Genomic DNA, 14,273 nt, shown 5'->3' on the forward strand with positions numbered 1-14,273 from the left:
AGGAAGAGAGTCTTCCCCATTTCCAGATAGCTGATGCTCTGCAAGCTGTTAGAAAAAAAAAAACCAAAAAACATAAGCTACTTTATTTTAAATTACCCAAGATATTTAAAAAATCTATCAAAGATTAAGCGGAGCATTTCATGTCATAAAACTATTGTGGTTTCATTCTCTGTATGTTACAAGCTATCAAATCATGCTGATAATTTGGTAAAACTGGATAGCAGTAGAAGGGTGGACCAAAATGCAACCTGTATCATATCTAAATTGGTAACTGCCACACACTGATGAAGGCTTTGAATGAGTCTTCGGCAGGTCATCCTGACACAGGCAGTAGTGCTGCTGGGCAGGGCACAATACACTTCCAGAATGTCTCTGAGGGGAGAAAACACACGTTAAATCTTCATCTAGCTCTTTTTAAAGATGTTTCCTAATTCTAGTATTAGAAAATCTTATTACACACAATGTCGTTCAATACAAAAAATTTGTCTAAGGGGTAACTTTACCACTAAAAATTGTATCTCTATTTCTATCTTGTAATTGATATAGTAGAGCAAAGCTCAGAAGTGACTTTGAAATGCTCTCTGGGTCAAGCAAGACATGTCAAGTACTACATTACAACAAAGGCAAAGAAAGTAAATTAGTTTTCATGAATGGTTTTGTTTCTTCTCCTGTTTTCTTAGTCTCTGAAGGTAATAGACCTGTCGTTGCGCTAATAATGATGAATCTCTCCTGTCTGAGTTGAAAAAGATGGGAGATGGAAGTGAAATATGAATGTGCAAGGTTTGCTTTTTGTTTGAAAGAGATTTAAATCTAAATGTGTAACTGCAAAGAGTTTAGCCTTGGTGTGGTTAAAAAAAGGAAATCAAACAGTCACAGCTTTTTATGAAATATCAGCCATTCATTAGCAACTCATCGGTTGCACCTTGACAAAAGCTAAATAATAAAAAATGCCATCTGTTCACATTTACCAGACTTAGCTTCAAACACATTAAGCTCCAACTTGTGATGTTAGGGGTTTTTAGAAGAAACAAATAATGCATCTTTCCTCGCCTCCATGGCACAACCCCTTATTAGAGCTCTGCCATTATAATATCTTCTGGATAATGCACTGTACAGAGCAATTATTACTGTCTGACAACATTGGAGTTCATTTAGGCTTCTTTTCAAAGCAAATACATTTTACATCCATGTGAAGGCATCACAGGGGGAAATTTTTCTTTACAACTGTGTGATGTCCACAAGCAGCACTCCAAAGCATGGTTTGACTTGACTTTGTCAATAAATTCACCCCTAGCTTGCTGCAGAGACTTGACAGTAGTTGGTGGTTTATGTCTCAAGAAGAAATGAACAATCTTTGAGAGTGAAATTGTTTGTGTGTGATTTCATCAGTAAAGCAATTGGACAAGGCAAGGTGACAGCAAAGGTGAATAGAAAGATTTCTAGACCATTTCAGTATTTATTTTCTTTAATGCTGATTTCTTAACTTTTAATGTCTGTGCAAAAATTATACAAAGAAAAATGAAAATATGTTTTAATAAAATCAAACAAAAATACTTCTTAATGCTTGAAATAGCTGTGATAATATTTTGAATACAATTACAATACTGACCATACACAGGGTATACATTCTGGATTTGACGTGATTTAAAGGGCCTTTTATTTGTCTATTCAAACTAAAAATGTCTCATCAAAATCTTATCCAGAAAGTATTAATACTGCATTTTGTCACCTAATGATTACTTCAGCGTATTTTATTGGGATTTTATGTGATCAACACGAAGTAGTGCATAAATGTCAATGTATTTTACGAAAAAAAAAAGTCAGAAAATACAAGATGCATATGTATTCAGTCCCCTTTACTATGATACCATGAATTAAATCCAGTGTTCAACCGATGGTTGTCAAAACTCAGCTAATCTACCTTTGTGTAATTCAATATCAGTATGAATATAGCTGTACTATGAAGGGCTCAGAGGATTGATAGAGAATATTAATGAGCAAATGGCATCATGAAGACAGTGGAAGACAGCAGACAGCTCGGAGATAAGGCTGTGGAAAAGTATGCAGAGATAGGTTAGAAATCAATATCCCATACAGGGCATTGTTTAGATTGTTTTTAAAAAAAGGAAACTATTGCACAGCTGCAGACTCACCAAGACATGGCTGCCCACCTAAACTGACAGAGCTCTAGCTCAGAACTCTGGAGGAGCTGCAAGATCCAATGTTCAGGTGGGAGAATCTGTTGTCGGGACAACTATTAGTTTTTCACTCCACAAATCTGGTGTTTATAGAAGAGTGGAAAGATTGTTGAGCTATTGTAAGAAAGCAATACGAAGTCCTGTTTGCAGTTTGTCATAAGCCATATAGGGAACATAGGAAGTAGGTTAAGGACGGTGCTCTAGGTGCAATCATATGAAAGGTTTTCTTGACTTACATGCAAAATACTATGTGTAGCAAAAAAACAACACCCTGAAAACAGTGTACACCCAAATGTTATTTTTTAAGGAAGATTTCTACATTACCACTCTTCTGTTTCCCTTTAATCCTCACTGAAATCTTTGCATCAGTTTCTTATCCTTTACCTACATTCCTTTCACACTTGCTGTTCTTTCTTTTTTTAACCATGAATTTCCTGTGCTGCAGTCTCTATTATTGGTTCAGGAAAGAGGTTGCTGCACATCTTCTCTCTGGCTGCTTTATCCATTTTTTGTTTGTTTGCTCCTTTCAAACCCTGCTGTGGTGCACTGACCCGGAATATATGCAGTCAACCTATATACAGTGAGCTGTGAGTGAACAGCTTCCATCTGCAGGAGCAATCTGCTATGTTTGGGTCCTTTGAGCTCTGCCTTGTCTACCCACCCACTGATTTCACCATGTTTCACACGTTACATGCTGAACTGCAGTTCAACTCTCTCAATTGGCCCTCCGGCTGTCTGTCGGGATGGTGCTGAATATCCTTGGGGCTTGACCTTCCTGGAAGGCAGTGAACTGTCAAGTCTGGTTTTGTTTTAGTGCTACTGCGCCAGTGTACAACACAGACTGGGGTGCGCTGATTGTGGCTGATATCTGGCGCTCTCCTCAGGCTCTGGTGTCAATAGAAGTCATCAGATCTGACCTTTCAAAGCCTAATCATCTCAATGAAGATATCTTAAGCAATGAAACACTCAACATTGTTTTTGTCAATGTACAGGGAAGACACAATAGGGTAGCTATTTTGAGAAGTGTTTACAGATTAGCAACGTTTTTGCTCATGTGCTTCTGGGCATTTGAGGAATTATTAACCAGAGCTTTCTCATTCATTTTCCCTCCACAGGTCAGTGAATCGGAGAACCGCAACACCTCAGGCTATGTCAATAGAAACTGTTGAAATAAAGGTAACTGAGTGACTGTTTATAAAATGCTGTTCTCAATAGTCAGCAGGAAACACACTACCATTCTCAGCAATGTTAACTTAGGTATGCAGTCATTTGAAAGAGATTTACAGGTCTTCTTGCAATGGTTCTCCTGAATTTGGTTAAATTTTAACTTGCTTAAGATGAGTAAGCTGGTTACTGCTACTAAAGAAAGGTGTGTTTGTATGTTTGCTGGCCTGTACTGTGAGCATGGACCGTGACCAGGCTTTGTAAATGAATGGTTGTGCTCTTGGTGGGTATTTCGGATCCAAAAGAAAAAGGGAAGCAGTGCACATTATTAAACGTTTTGGCAGGCTGAAGATGAGACAAACATGGGGCTCAAACAAGCTCCTTTGTTATGTTGTGATCATTACAAAAACAAAGTATAAAAGAACAGTGGGTGAGCAGCACCCTTAAAGTATGTCTTGTTTGTTGGTCTGCATGAATGTTTTACGGATACTTTTGGTTTGAATTTTGACAAAGTAGCCAATGGACCAAAATGAGTCCGGATGCCCAGTAACTGAGCTCATGGTTGTCTGAGCCCTTCTATTATACAACATCAGTATTTCTGACAATTTCTCATCAGTATTTCTGACAACCACAGTTAAATCTGAATGGAGAAATAAATATTACACCACTCACACATTCACACACAAACACGACTACAGCATATACTAGGGGGTAATAATTAACAAGACAACCCAAAGTATAACCTCTGCAACCTTGAGGTTGCAGACTCACATTAGGCAAGCTGTCACGCAACTTTACACTTTGCCCAGCCCTTCTCTTGACCCATTCAACTGTATTCTAGCAACACCTATCCTGCTTCTCTGGGCATCCGTTGCCATTCTTATGCATAAACCTGTGAGTGTAGGTAAAAAAAAAGTATGGATGTTGGTGTAGGGGCCCATGTACCAAGGCTTTGGTCCTCGGCACAGCGGTCCCGGGTTTGAGTCCTGGCCCGGCAATGTTTGACGCATATGTTCCCCTCTCTCTCATCCCCTGTTTCCTGTCTGCCTACTGTCAAAAAAAAGAAAACTCTGGAAAAAATAAAGGCAGCTAGTGCTGCTGCTGCTGCAAAAAACGTTTGCATGTTTTCAGCTTTCCTTTGGGTTCGTTTAAAAGGGAATTCCACCTCCAATCTAATCTCCATCTAATGCTGCAAGGGCGGCTACCCTCCTGAATAATCTTGCATAGTTGCAGTGCCCTTATGGCTGAAGGGGAACTTTCATTGTTTTATTACAGATCAGACAATCTGGGCCCACATTCCCTGGCTCTTGTAATAGCTTGTCCTTGGATATTCTTTTATGGCAGCTTATTTCATTCATTCACACAAGGCCAGAAAGATGATATTACAAACCAGGTTGGAGGAAAGACTGAATGTTACTTGGGCAATCAGGCTGACCATTAAATGTCCTAATTTTAATAAATAAACAAAGTTCATGGCTGAAAATACAATGTGCATGCAATAATCTAAGTATTCATTCTTGGAAAAGACATGCATCCAACTGCAATCATCATCTTATTCATCATTGTGAGACATTAAGTTTGCCATCCTACTGGACAGTAGAGGTCTTTCCTAGATCCTAGAAACTGCTTTTTTTCAGCGAGAGGGTCGAAAGGTTCCTATTTTTTGCTATTCAAAAGGCACTCTTCTTGTCATGCCCTCCCTCTCCTAAAGCCTGTCAAAGGCGACATACCTCCCTGTGGAGGTGGGTGAAAACTTAAGACATGTGGGAGTAAGCAAAGCCAAGAGCAGTAGAGCAAAGGTTGCTTGAGAATGCCACTCAGGTTTTCAATTGGTGAAAGCAGGGGTCTCTCTGGGATGACAGAGTGTCTGGCTGATCTGACGGGAAAGGAAACCCAAATATGGGATGGGGTGGTTGCCACAGTGCTGAGCGAGGATGCAAGTGATGGATGATGGTTGTTAGATGCAGTAATTGTGTTCAGGTAATTGACCCCTGCTCCCCAACCCGCTCGCTTCCACTGCTCTATAGGTGAGCCAAGCTCTCCATCTCTTTCGCACTTGTGCCACACAGATGAGAGAAAATGTCAGCAAAGACTTGGCAAAGGCGCTTGTTTTGGATTTTCAAGCTTTTACTTATACTTGCTGCTGCTTCTTATTTACTTATGTAATGTAAAAATTGTCTGCGTTGTTTTATTACACTCGTAGCCATCAGCGTTGTCAAGAATAACCATATATCATCAAACATTATTATAATGAATGCCCAAAGATTTAAAAAAAAATGTGCTGATGTAATGTAATCTCAACTTGGGATCTAGTATGTTCTCCAAGTCACCAAGAATTCCCACCAAGTTGACCACCATTAGCTGTATGAAGGAGGTAGGGAAAAAGAGTAGAACTGACTGGCGAATCTATCTAAAGCTGTTCTTAAAAGTTGGAAATAAATGAATGAATAAATAAATAAATAAATATTGCTCTATGTTTAAGAGATTTTATTCTTTAATGTGTTTTATTAAGATTTTATGTGACACACCAAAACAAAGTATTGCATAATTATTAAGTGAGAGGAATATTATGAATAGTTTTTTCTAACCAATAAAATTCTGAAAAGGGCGGTTTTTGTATTCAGACCCTTTCACTCTAATTCCCAGAAATAAAATGTGTTGCAACTTGTTATGGTCTCTGGCCTCCAGAGGGACTCAGGAGTGACCTTCTAACTTTATGTTCTCTCTCTTTTCTCCTCCTAGAAGCTACACCTGGCCTGACTCTATGTCTATCTGTGACACCTTTCTTGAGAGGGGCCATCGTCCAAGCTTCTGCTGGCAACAACTTAATACTCACCTTCTACGATGATGCACATGGCCCTGTCTTTCAGTGTTTAACCCTGTCTCTCTCCTAGACATAGCTACTGACTTAGCTTTTACTGCAACTAATTATATGTGCTCTCTTTCAGACTCTAACCTTGAAAACTGGCTCAGAGTTCATCTGTTCTTTCTTTCTAGATGAAACGACTAAAGGAGCTGCATCCATTAACATTTACTTTTCCTTCCCTTTGTCTGTCATATAAATCGCTACAAAATACACTGAAGATTGTGGTTTAGCATGACAAATTGTACCAGACTCTATAACTATGTTTAAACACAAGGAAGGCCTGAGAAAGGGATACTTCAAATTCAGAAGAAAAAATCATGTTTTTCTTTATTATATTCAGTCAGTCTATCAGGGGCTTTATTTGTTTTTTAGATGATATATTGATTATGGGAAACAAATCACTGAGCTCACAAAAACTGAATGATCAATAAAACATGTATTAGCATACTTTTACCAACATATGATTTGTATAGACCACTCGAAAATGCATCACATCCCCACCTTAAGTGATAAAGCCAATCTGCCCCCCGAGTGTCAAGGAAGCAGTGACGAAAACGGAGAAGGATTGTTGTTGCTGGATATGGAGGAGGTGATGATGTAGTTCCCTCTCCATGCCTCAGCAAGTTATGGCTGCATTCATCACCGGTCCCAGCTCCTGTGCTTAAATTCAGCCGGGTATATCTCACTCTACAACCCCTGATTTACACTGAGCTCTGCAGCAGGCTGACACGTTTTTAAACAGAGCTGAGCACTGTAAATCATAGCCTCAGTGAGTGTTAAGCTGATGGGTTCATGCTAATAAATTTAGAGGTGAGAGAGGCACTTCTGTCTGCAAATAAACATTTGAGTCAATGCATATTTAACTGCTCGAGAAAGAGGGCAACATTATGAAGTAGTTCTTGTGGTAATCAGAACCAGTTTGGTGCCCTTGGAGTTGCTGTTATGTTCTACACCGATTAGCCATAACATTATGACAGTGTGTTGTTCCCACTCTTGCTGCCAAAACAACCCTTACCAGATGAGGTATGCATTCCATTAGCTCCCTTATGGTGTAATATGTGACAATAAGATGTAAGCAGCAGGTCCTTGAATCTCCAATTTGGGGCCTCCACGGATCAAATTTGTTTTCTTAGTAAATCCAGAGGATGCTAAATTAGCCTGTGATTTGGGGAATTTAGATGCCATGTCTCTACCTCAAACTGGTTGTTGTGCTCCTAAATCCATTCTTGCACCATTTTGCTTTGTGACAGGTTGCATTATTTTGCTAAAAGCGGCCACCAACATCCTTTGTTCTCATGGTGCATCCTGGTTCCTTGTTTTTTTTTTTTTATCAGAGCTAGTCACCTTCTTCCCATCAGCTTGTTCTGGTCTAGTTGTATTATTCCTGTGCCCATTTTTTGTGCTTTCAATGGGGGACAGCAGTCATCCTGGTCATAGAATGAACTACAATGCACAGTCTTCGTGACACTTTTCCACCAGAACTAGCATTACTTCTACAGCAGTCGAAGTTACATTGTTGTATTGAACTCCACAGGCCAACCTTCACTATCATTAATGAGCCTTGGCTGCCCATTACTGAGTCGCCAATATTCCTTTCTTGGACCATATCAGGCTAGGAACACCTGACAAGAGCTGCATTTTTGTGAGCTCTGATCCAGTTGTCTAGCGATCTAAAATCGTTTATTCTACCCACTAACAGATGGCAGGATGTAGATGTCACCAGTGTTATAATATATATATTCTAACACTAATGACATATATATATATATAAATATATATATATATATACACATCAGTGGCAATTGCTCTAATACTGCAAGGGAAGCTCAGATTCCCCTAAAATGTCAAAAAATTTGTGATCAAACATATACTGTTGTGTGTACATGTCATTGACTAAATATGCGCTACAATGCGCTCAACTTTTGTTCAGAATCAGATTTTCATCACTGGTAACGACACGGCTTTCCTCTCACTCATTCCTGCAGCTTCACAGTCCTTTAAACAGTGAGTTCAATAACTGAGGAGTGTGATCCCCCTGTAGTTGGAACACACCCTCCGGTCACCCTTCTTATGTAGGGGGACCACCACCCCAGTCTGCCAATCCAAAGGCACTGTCCCCGTCCGCCACGCAATGTTGAAGAGGCGTGTCAACCATGACGGCCCCACAACATCCAAAGACTTGAGGTACTCAGGGTGGATCTCATCCAACCCTGAAGCTTTGCCACCGCGGAGCTTTTTAACCACCTCGGTGACTTCAGCCTGGGTGATGAAAGAGTCCAACCCCGAGTCCCCAGCCTCTGTTTCCACCATGGAATGCGTGATGGCAGGATTGAGGAGATCCTCGAAGTACTCCTTCCACTGGCCGATGATGTCCCCAGTCAAGGTCAGCAGCTCCCCACCCCCACTGTAAACAGTGTTGGCGAAGCACTGCTTCCCCCTCCTGAGGCGCCGGACGGTTTGCCAGAATCGCTTCGGAGCCAACCGGTATTCCTTCTCCATGGCCTCACCGAACTCCTCCCAGGTCCAAGTGTTTGCCTCTGCCACCGCCCGGGCCACGGCACGCTTGGCCCCACGGTACCCATCAGCCACCTCAGGAGTCCCACAAGCCAACCACAGCCGATAGGACTCCTTCTTCAGCTTGACAGCGTCCCTTAATTCCGGTGTCCACCACTGGGTTCGGGGATTGCCGCCGCGACGGGCACCGCAGACCTTACGGCCGCAGCTACGGGCAGCAGCATCGACAATAGATGTGGAGAACATGGTCCATTCGGACTCTATATCTCCAACATCCCTCGGAATCTGGTCAAAGCTCGCCCGGAGGTGAGAGTTGAATACATCCCTGGCCAAGGGGTCCGCCAGACGCTGCCAGCAGACCCTCACTATGCACTTGGGCCTGCCAAGTCTGTCCGGCTTTCTCCTCTTCCAGCGGATCCAACTCACCACCAGGTGGTGATCAGTGGACAGCTCAGCCCCTCTCTTCACCCGAGTGTCCAAAACATGCGGCCGAAGGTCTGATGATACGACAACAAAGTCGATCATTGACCTCCTGCCTAGGGTATCCTGGTGCCAAGTGCACTGATGAACACCCTTATATTTGAACATGGTGTTCATTATGGACAATCCATGACTAGCACAGAAGTCCAATAACAAAACACGCCTTGGATTCAGATCGGGGAGGCCATTCCTCCCAATCACGCCTCTCCAGGTGTCACTGCTGGGGGACTTCAACGTGGGCGTTGAAGTCCCCCAGCAGAATAATGGAGTCCCCAGGAGGGGCACTATCCAGCACCCCCGACAGGGACGCCAAGAAGGCCGGGTACTCCGCACTACCACTCGGCCTGTAGGCCGAAATGATAGTCAGAGACCTCTCCCAACCCGAAGGCGCAGGGATGCGACCCTCTCATCCACTGGGGTAAACCCCAACACGAGATGGCTGAGCTGGGGGGCAACAAGCAAACCCACCCCAGCCTGCCGCCTCTCCCCGCAGGCCTCTCCAGAGTAGAAGAGAGTCCAGCCCCTCTCGAGGAGATGGGTTCCAGAGCCCACGCTGTGCGTGGAGGCGAGCCCGACTATTTCTAGTCGATATCTCTCGACTTCCCGCACCAGCTCAGGCTCCTTCCCCCCCAGTGAGGTGCTCCTTCCCCCCCTAGAGCCAGCCTAAGCATCCGGGGATCGGGCCGTCGAGGTCTCAACCTTCGTCTGCCGCCCAATCCTCTTTGTACCGGTCCCTCACGGTTCCCCCTGCAGGTGGTGGGCCCACTGGGGGATGGTCTCACGTCTCTCGTTCGGGCTTGGCCCGGCCTGGTCCCACGAGGAGCAACCGGGCCACCAGGCTCTCTCCGACGAGTCCCGACCCCAGACCTGGCTCCAGGGTGGGACCCCGGCTCCGCCATACCAGCCGACGTCACGTGCCTCGATTCTGTAGTCGTCATGAGGGATTCTCGAACCGCTCTTTATCTGACCCGTCACCTAGAGCCTGTTTGCCATGGGAGATCCTACCAGGGGCATTTAAGCCCCAGACAACATAGCCTCTAGGATCATTCGAGGGGGGGGTGTATATATATATATATATATATATGTGTGTGTGTGTGTGTATGTGTATGTATATGTATATGTATATTTATATGAACATAAACATCAACTTTATGGATCTGGTGTCATGCCACTGAGCTGAGCGCAGGTTTGTGTTGTGTGTGGTTTCTCTCTCACCTCCTCCTGCACGTTGCGCCAGACAGGTGCAGCCACACAGCCGAAGATCATCAGGGCTAATCAAGAGGAGCTTCTTAGCAGCAGGAACCCTGAAGGAGGCATCAGATTGTTTACTCACTTGAGCGGTAATCAGACCAGCAGACTAAGCTCTGTCTCTCATTCTCTGTGACCTTATTTCTTACTCATGTTTGCTCTCATGATTGACTGACAACCCCATTGCATTTTCCTGTTTACCAATGAACCAGTTTAAGTTGAACTCTGCCTCCCTTATTGTTGCTCGCACTAGAGTCACCTGGTTTGCCATTATGACATCTGGTGGATGCACGAAAGACGTTTCTGGGACTGTGTTATTTGAATCTATCTCTTACTAACTCATAGCATTGTTACTGTGAAATGTAAGGTTGCTCCCTTCTATGTTTTGCATTCTCCTGCTTTCATTTGGAGAAGGAAAGTAAATCATAGAAAGGCTGAAGTGCAACTGAATAGAGGTGCAACACCTTACCCAAGTTAATATCACTATTAAGGAACAACCCAAATTGTGATTTAAAGGATGAATAAAGCTTCTTTGACCTTGCTCAAGGGCATAGTACTTAAGTTTCCTGTTGTCTTTCATGCCACCTTTCAATTACAACCTGTCTAGCGGCTTTTAACTGATCGAACATGATCAAAAAGTGAACACTATAGGGATTGTAAAATGACAAATGGCCCATTAGCTGTCTTCACCAAAAAAATTTATGTGGAAAAATAATCTAATGAAGATATTGCCAAGCTAAACTCAAATGTCATTAACATCCAATCATAAAGAAAATGACCAATAAAACTGAGATAAATTATTATTCCCCCCTATTTCTTTGTCCAAGGTTACTGCTGGTCCCAGCTAAATGCAATGGAGTAATGACCAGACATGTAACCACACACCATTCTTCTCGATCCACCATTTGCTTCAGCATATGTTCCATTTCATAGTTTTTGAATTAGGACATATTAAAGAAGGAACTACAAATCCTTCAAGTAAAAGTCAATGAAACTCCATAGAAGTAAAATCTGGACCATTCCTATACAAGCATTTTCAACCACACTCACAAAACTCAAATGCAATCTGTGCCCTGGCAGCACATCTTAATGCCATTTCAGGTGTATTATATTGAGATGAGGGTTTCGTTGTATGTCCTTTAATGATAATTTGGACAAGCCGTTTATTACAGTTTATCCAGGCGGGCTGCCACATCACACTTCCTACACTCTGACATTGCCATGACTTTATTAGCCGAAGAGTTGGACGTAAATGATGGAAGGACAGTGCTTGGCAGTGTCAAAGTCCCTTCATATCATCTGGCCTTTATCGCTTTACTCGCAGAATAAAGAATGAAGGAAGGGAAAGGCATCCCAGGTGCATTTTGTCCAACCAGCCCTCACTTTGTCTTTTGAACACTGGCACATTGTGATTTAGAGAGCAATTTATTTCTAGCACCACCACCGGTCAAGCAGGTAAAGCCGAGCAGATGCACCAGCATGTCGCTGCCACAAGGTCAAATATGTGGTCAGATATGCAATGATCATGTAGACCATTATCTATATTACACCCAGAAGGATATTGTTATGGGTCTCACCCACACACTAAGACACAAAACAGAGATAGGTTTTTTGACTGATAATGACAGATTTTAGTTATTATCTGCGACAAAAGAGCCCCTCATTTAAAATGGGCATCCATTTTATTTTGTGTGAAGTCGAATGCATCTCAAATTTATGCTTTACACTAAATTACCACAATGCATTTTACTTCCCCGCAGCATAAAACAAAGAGACAAATGCACCCCCCAAGAAAAACACAAAGAGCCTGCTAAATTTAATATATATTTACAGTTTGGTGGTTTATCATAGCAATCCAATACACTCTTGCTTTGCAAGTCTTTAAAGAGAGGCAAGTAGTTTTTATGAAAAATTCTGTACTGTATCATATATCTTTTTGTAATAATACATTTCAAACAGCTAAAATGACTGTGCTGTTATTTAAAGTAGGAGTATCATACACAAAATCTCATTTAAAAACAAAACAGGGACACCAATGACATAAACTAGTAAACAGCTTAGTCCTATAGAAAAAAAAAAAAAATTACAATTCAAGAAGGACTGGTTTTAGTGTAACAAGGAAATTATATAAATTCATGTAACTTTAACAAATCTTTTTTTAACCTTTTGATTTAAACTATATTTTTTTCAGATGTTTCATATAGGCTGCACGCCTGTCTGTTCAAAACTCATTTATACCTAACCATTAATAATGTGACGTGTTGCAAACTCAGTTTCATAGCTGGCATTCTAGTGATGTCATAGAACGTGTATGTTCTTCCTCTTTGCCCACAGCCCTCCACAGGTTGCATCGGGGAGGACAAGTGCGTGGACATCTTGATGGCAGTGGCCAAGTAACAAACTGCATCTTTGAAGAACAGCTTGGATCCAGCGGCCTGCTGTTTATGTATCTGGTGACTGTACCCTGGCCAAAAAGACTAGTTGCCTAAACTGAACTCCTGCAGAAAAGAATCTGAAAGAATTATAGATTCCCCAAGAAGAGACGGTGTTCCTAATTACCTCGACAAAGTGGTTTCCCCCACTGCCTAAAGAAGCAGTATCAAAACTGCAGCTCCCCATGCCTGATGTGTGCGTCTGTCCAAGCAGATGCTCACCCCAGTCGCTAGGTTACACTTTGCAACTCACTGGCCCTATCAGATGTCATCCTGTTTAAATGAAGCATTCACATAGGAGTTTGTGTCTGGGCAGAGAAAATTGGTTTAGGCTAAAACAATTTAAATTTTATTTATTTCATCATATTTTGCTTTGTTTGTGGTTTTTAACTGGTTGAGTGCTAACAGGGCACTGAGCCTAATGTCATGATTCCAGCCCTTCAGCTCTACCTTGACTGTGCTGATTACTCATTACTTTCACCTGCACTGGGCTGCTCCCTATTTAAACAGCTGCTCGTCACCAGCTCAGTGCGAGATCGTCTGTTGCCCCAGTCACAGCTTTCAAGCCTTGTTTCATGTTCCAAAGGAGTTTTCTGATCCTGCCGTGTTTTGTCCACAGATTGTGGCCAAGTCCTACTGCTGTTTGGAAGAGTTCTGACCTTCCGTTGCTGAAACCTCCCTGTCTCTGACTCTGTCTTCTGATTACTGGACTTTCATTGCCTGAGACCCTCCCGTGCATTACCCCGGATCGTTTCATGACTCAGCATCTGGTTGGTGGATTTTGTCCCTGTCGTCTGTTTGTCCCCGGAGCCCCAAGACCTCCTGTTGTCCATTCCCCCCACCCTCGCCAGCTGGATACCGGCCCCCTGGGGACCCTCCATTCCTGACCTACCTGTTTGACCACACCCTGCAGAGCCCTTTCTACCCTGTTATTTTTGAAATAAATCTTTTGGTGAACCACCCTCTTGTTTGGCTGCGTTTTGGGTTCTGGCTGATTTTGCTTTAACGTTACACCTAATGCCACAAATTTGTTTTGTAAAGTTGATGAAGAGTCACTTTACTCCTGCAACATGAGCTTAATCCATTTTACCTGTGTCTTCAATCCATTTCCATTCACTATCTGCATTATGTATGTACACATAGTTTTTATTAAATGTGCTAAATTGTATCTCTGTAATCTAAGCTGCTAATGCTAAAGATCGCTGTGTTGTTAGTTTCAGTTTTTTTCTTATTTGTTCCTTTTTATTTTTTTTATTTTTGTGGTTACACTAGTTTTCCTTACTACTATAGTTAAATAGTTTGTTGACTTGAAGTATTTTAATTTGAAGTATTTTGTAAAAAATTCCTGGATTTTGGAGATACGTTGACTGT

The 14,273-nt window shown here is 42.3% G+C and overlaps 1 long non-coding RNA gene across 1 annotated transcript; it reads right to left on the minus strand.

Moving 5' to 3' along the window:
* Nucleotides 1–213: 213 nt before the first annotated feature.
* LOC124873654 lies at nucleotides 214–10,664 on the minus strand. Its single transcript, XR_007039592.1, has 3 exons — nucleotides 10,620–10,664; nucleotides 10,438–10,526; nucleotides 214–372 (listed from the first exon to the last, which is right to left on the minus strand). It is a non-coding gene; the product is annotated as an uncharacterized LOC124873654 (long non-coding RNA).
* Between the last annotated feature and the right edge of the window lie 3,609 nt (nucleotides 10,665–14,273).

This window comes from Girardinichthys multiradiatus, chromosome 9 (genome assembly GCF_021462225.1).
Source record: "Girardinichthys multiradiatus isolate DD_20200921_A chromosome 9, DD_fGirMul_XY1, whole genome shotgun sequence".
Classification (NCBI taxonomy): Eukaryota; Metazoa; Chordata; class Actinopteri; order Cyprinodontiformes; family Goodeidae; genus Girardinichthys; species Girardinichthys multiradiatus.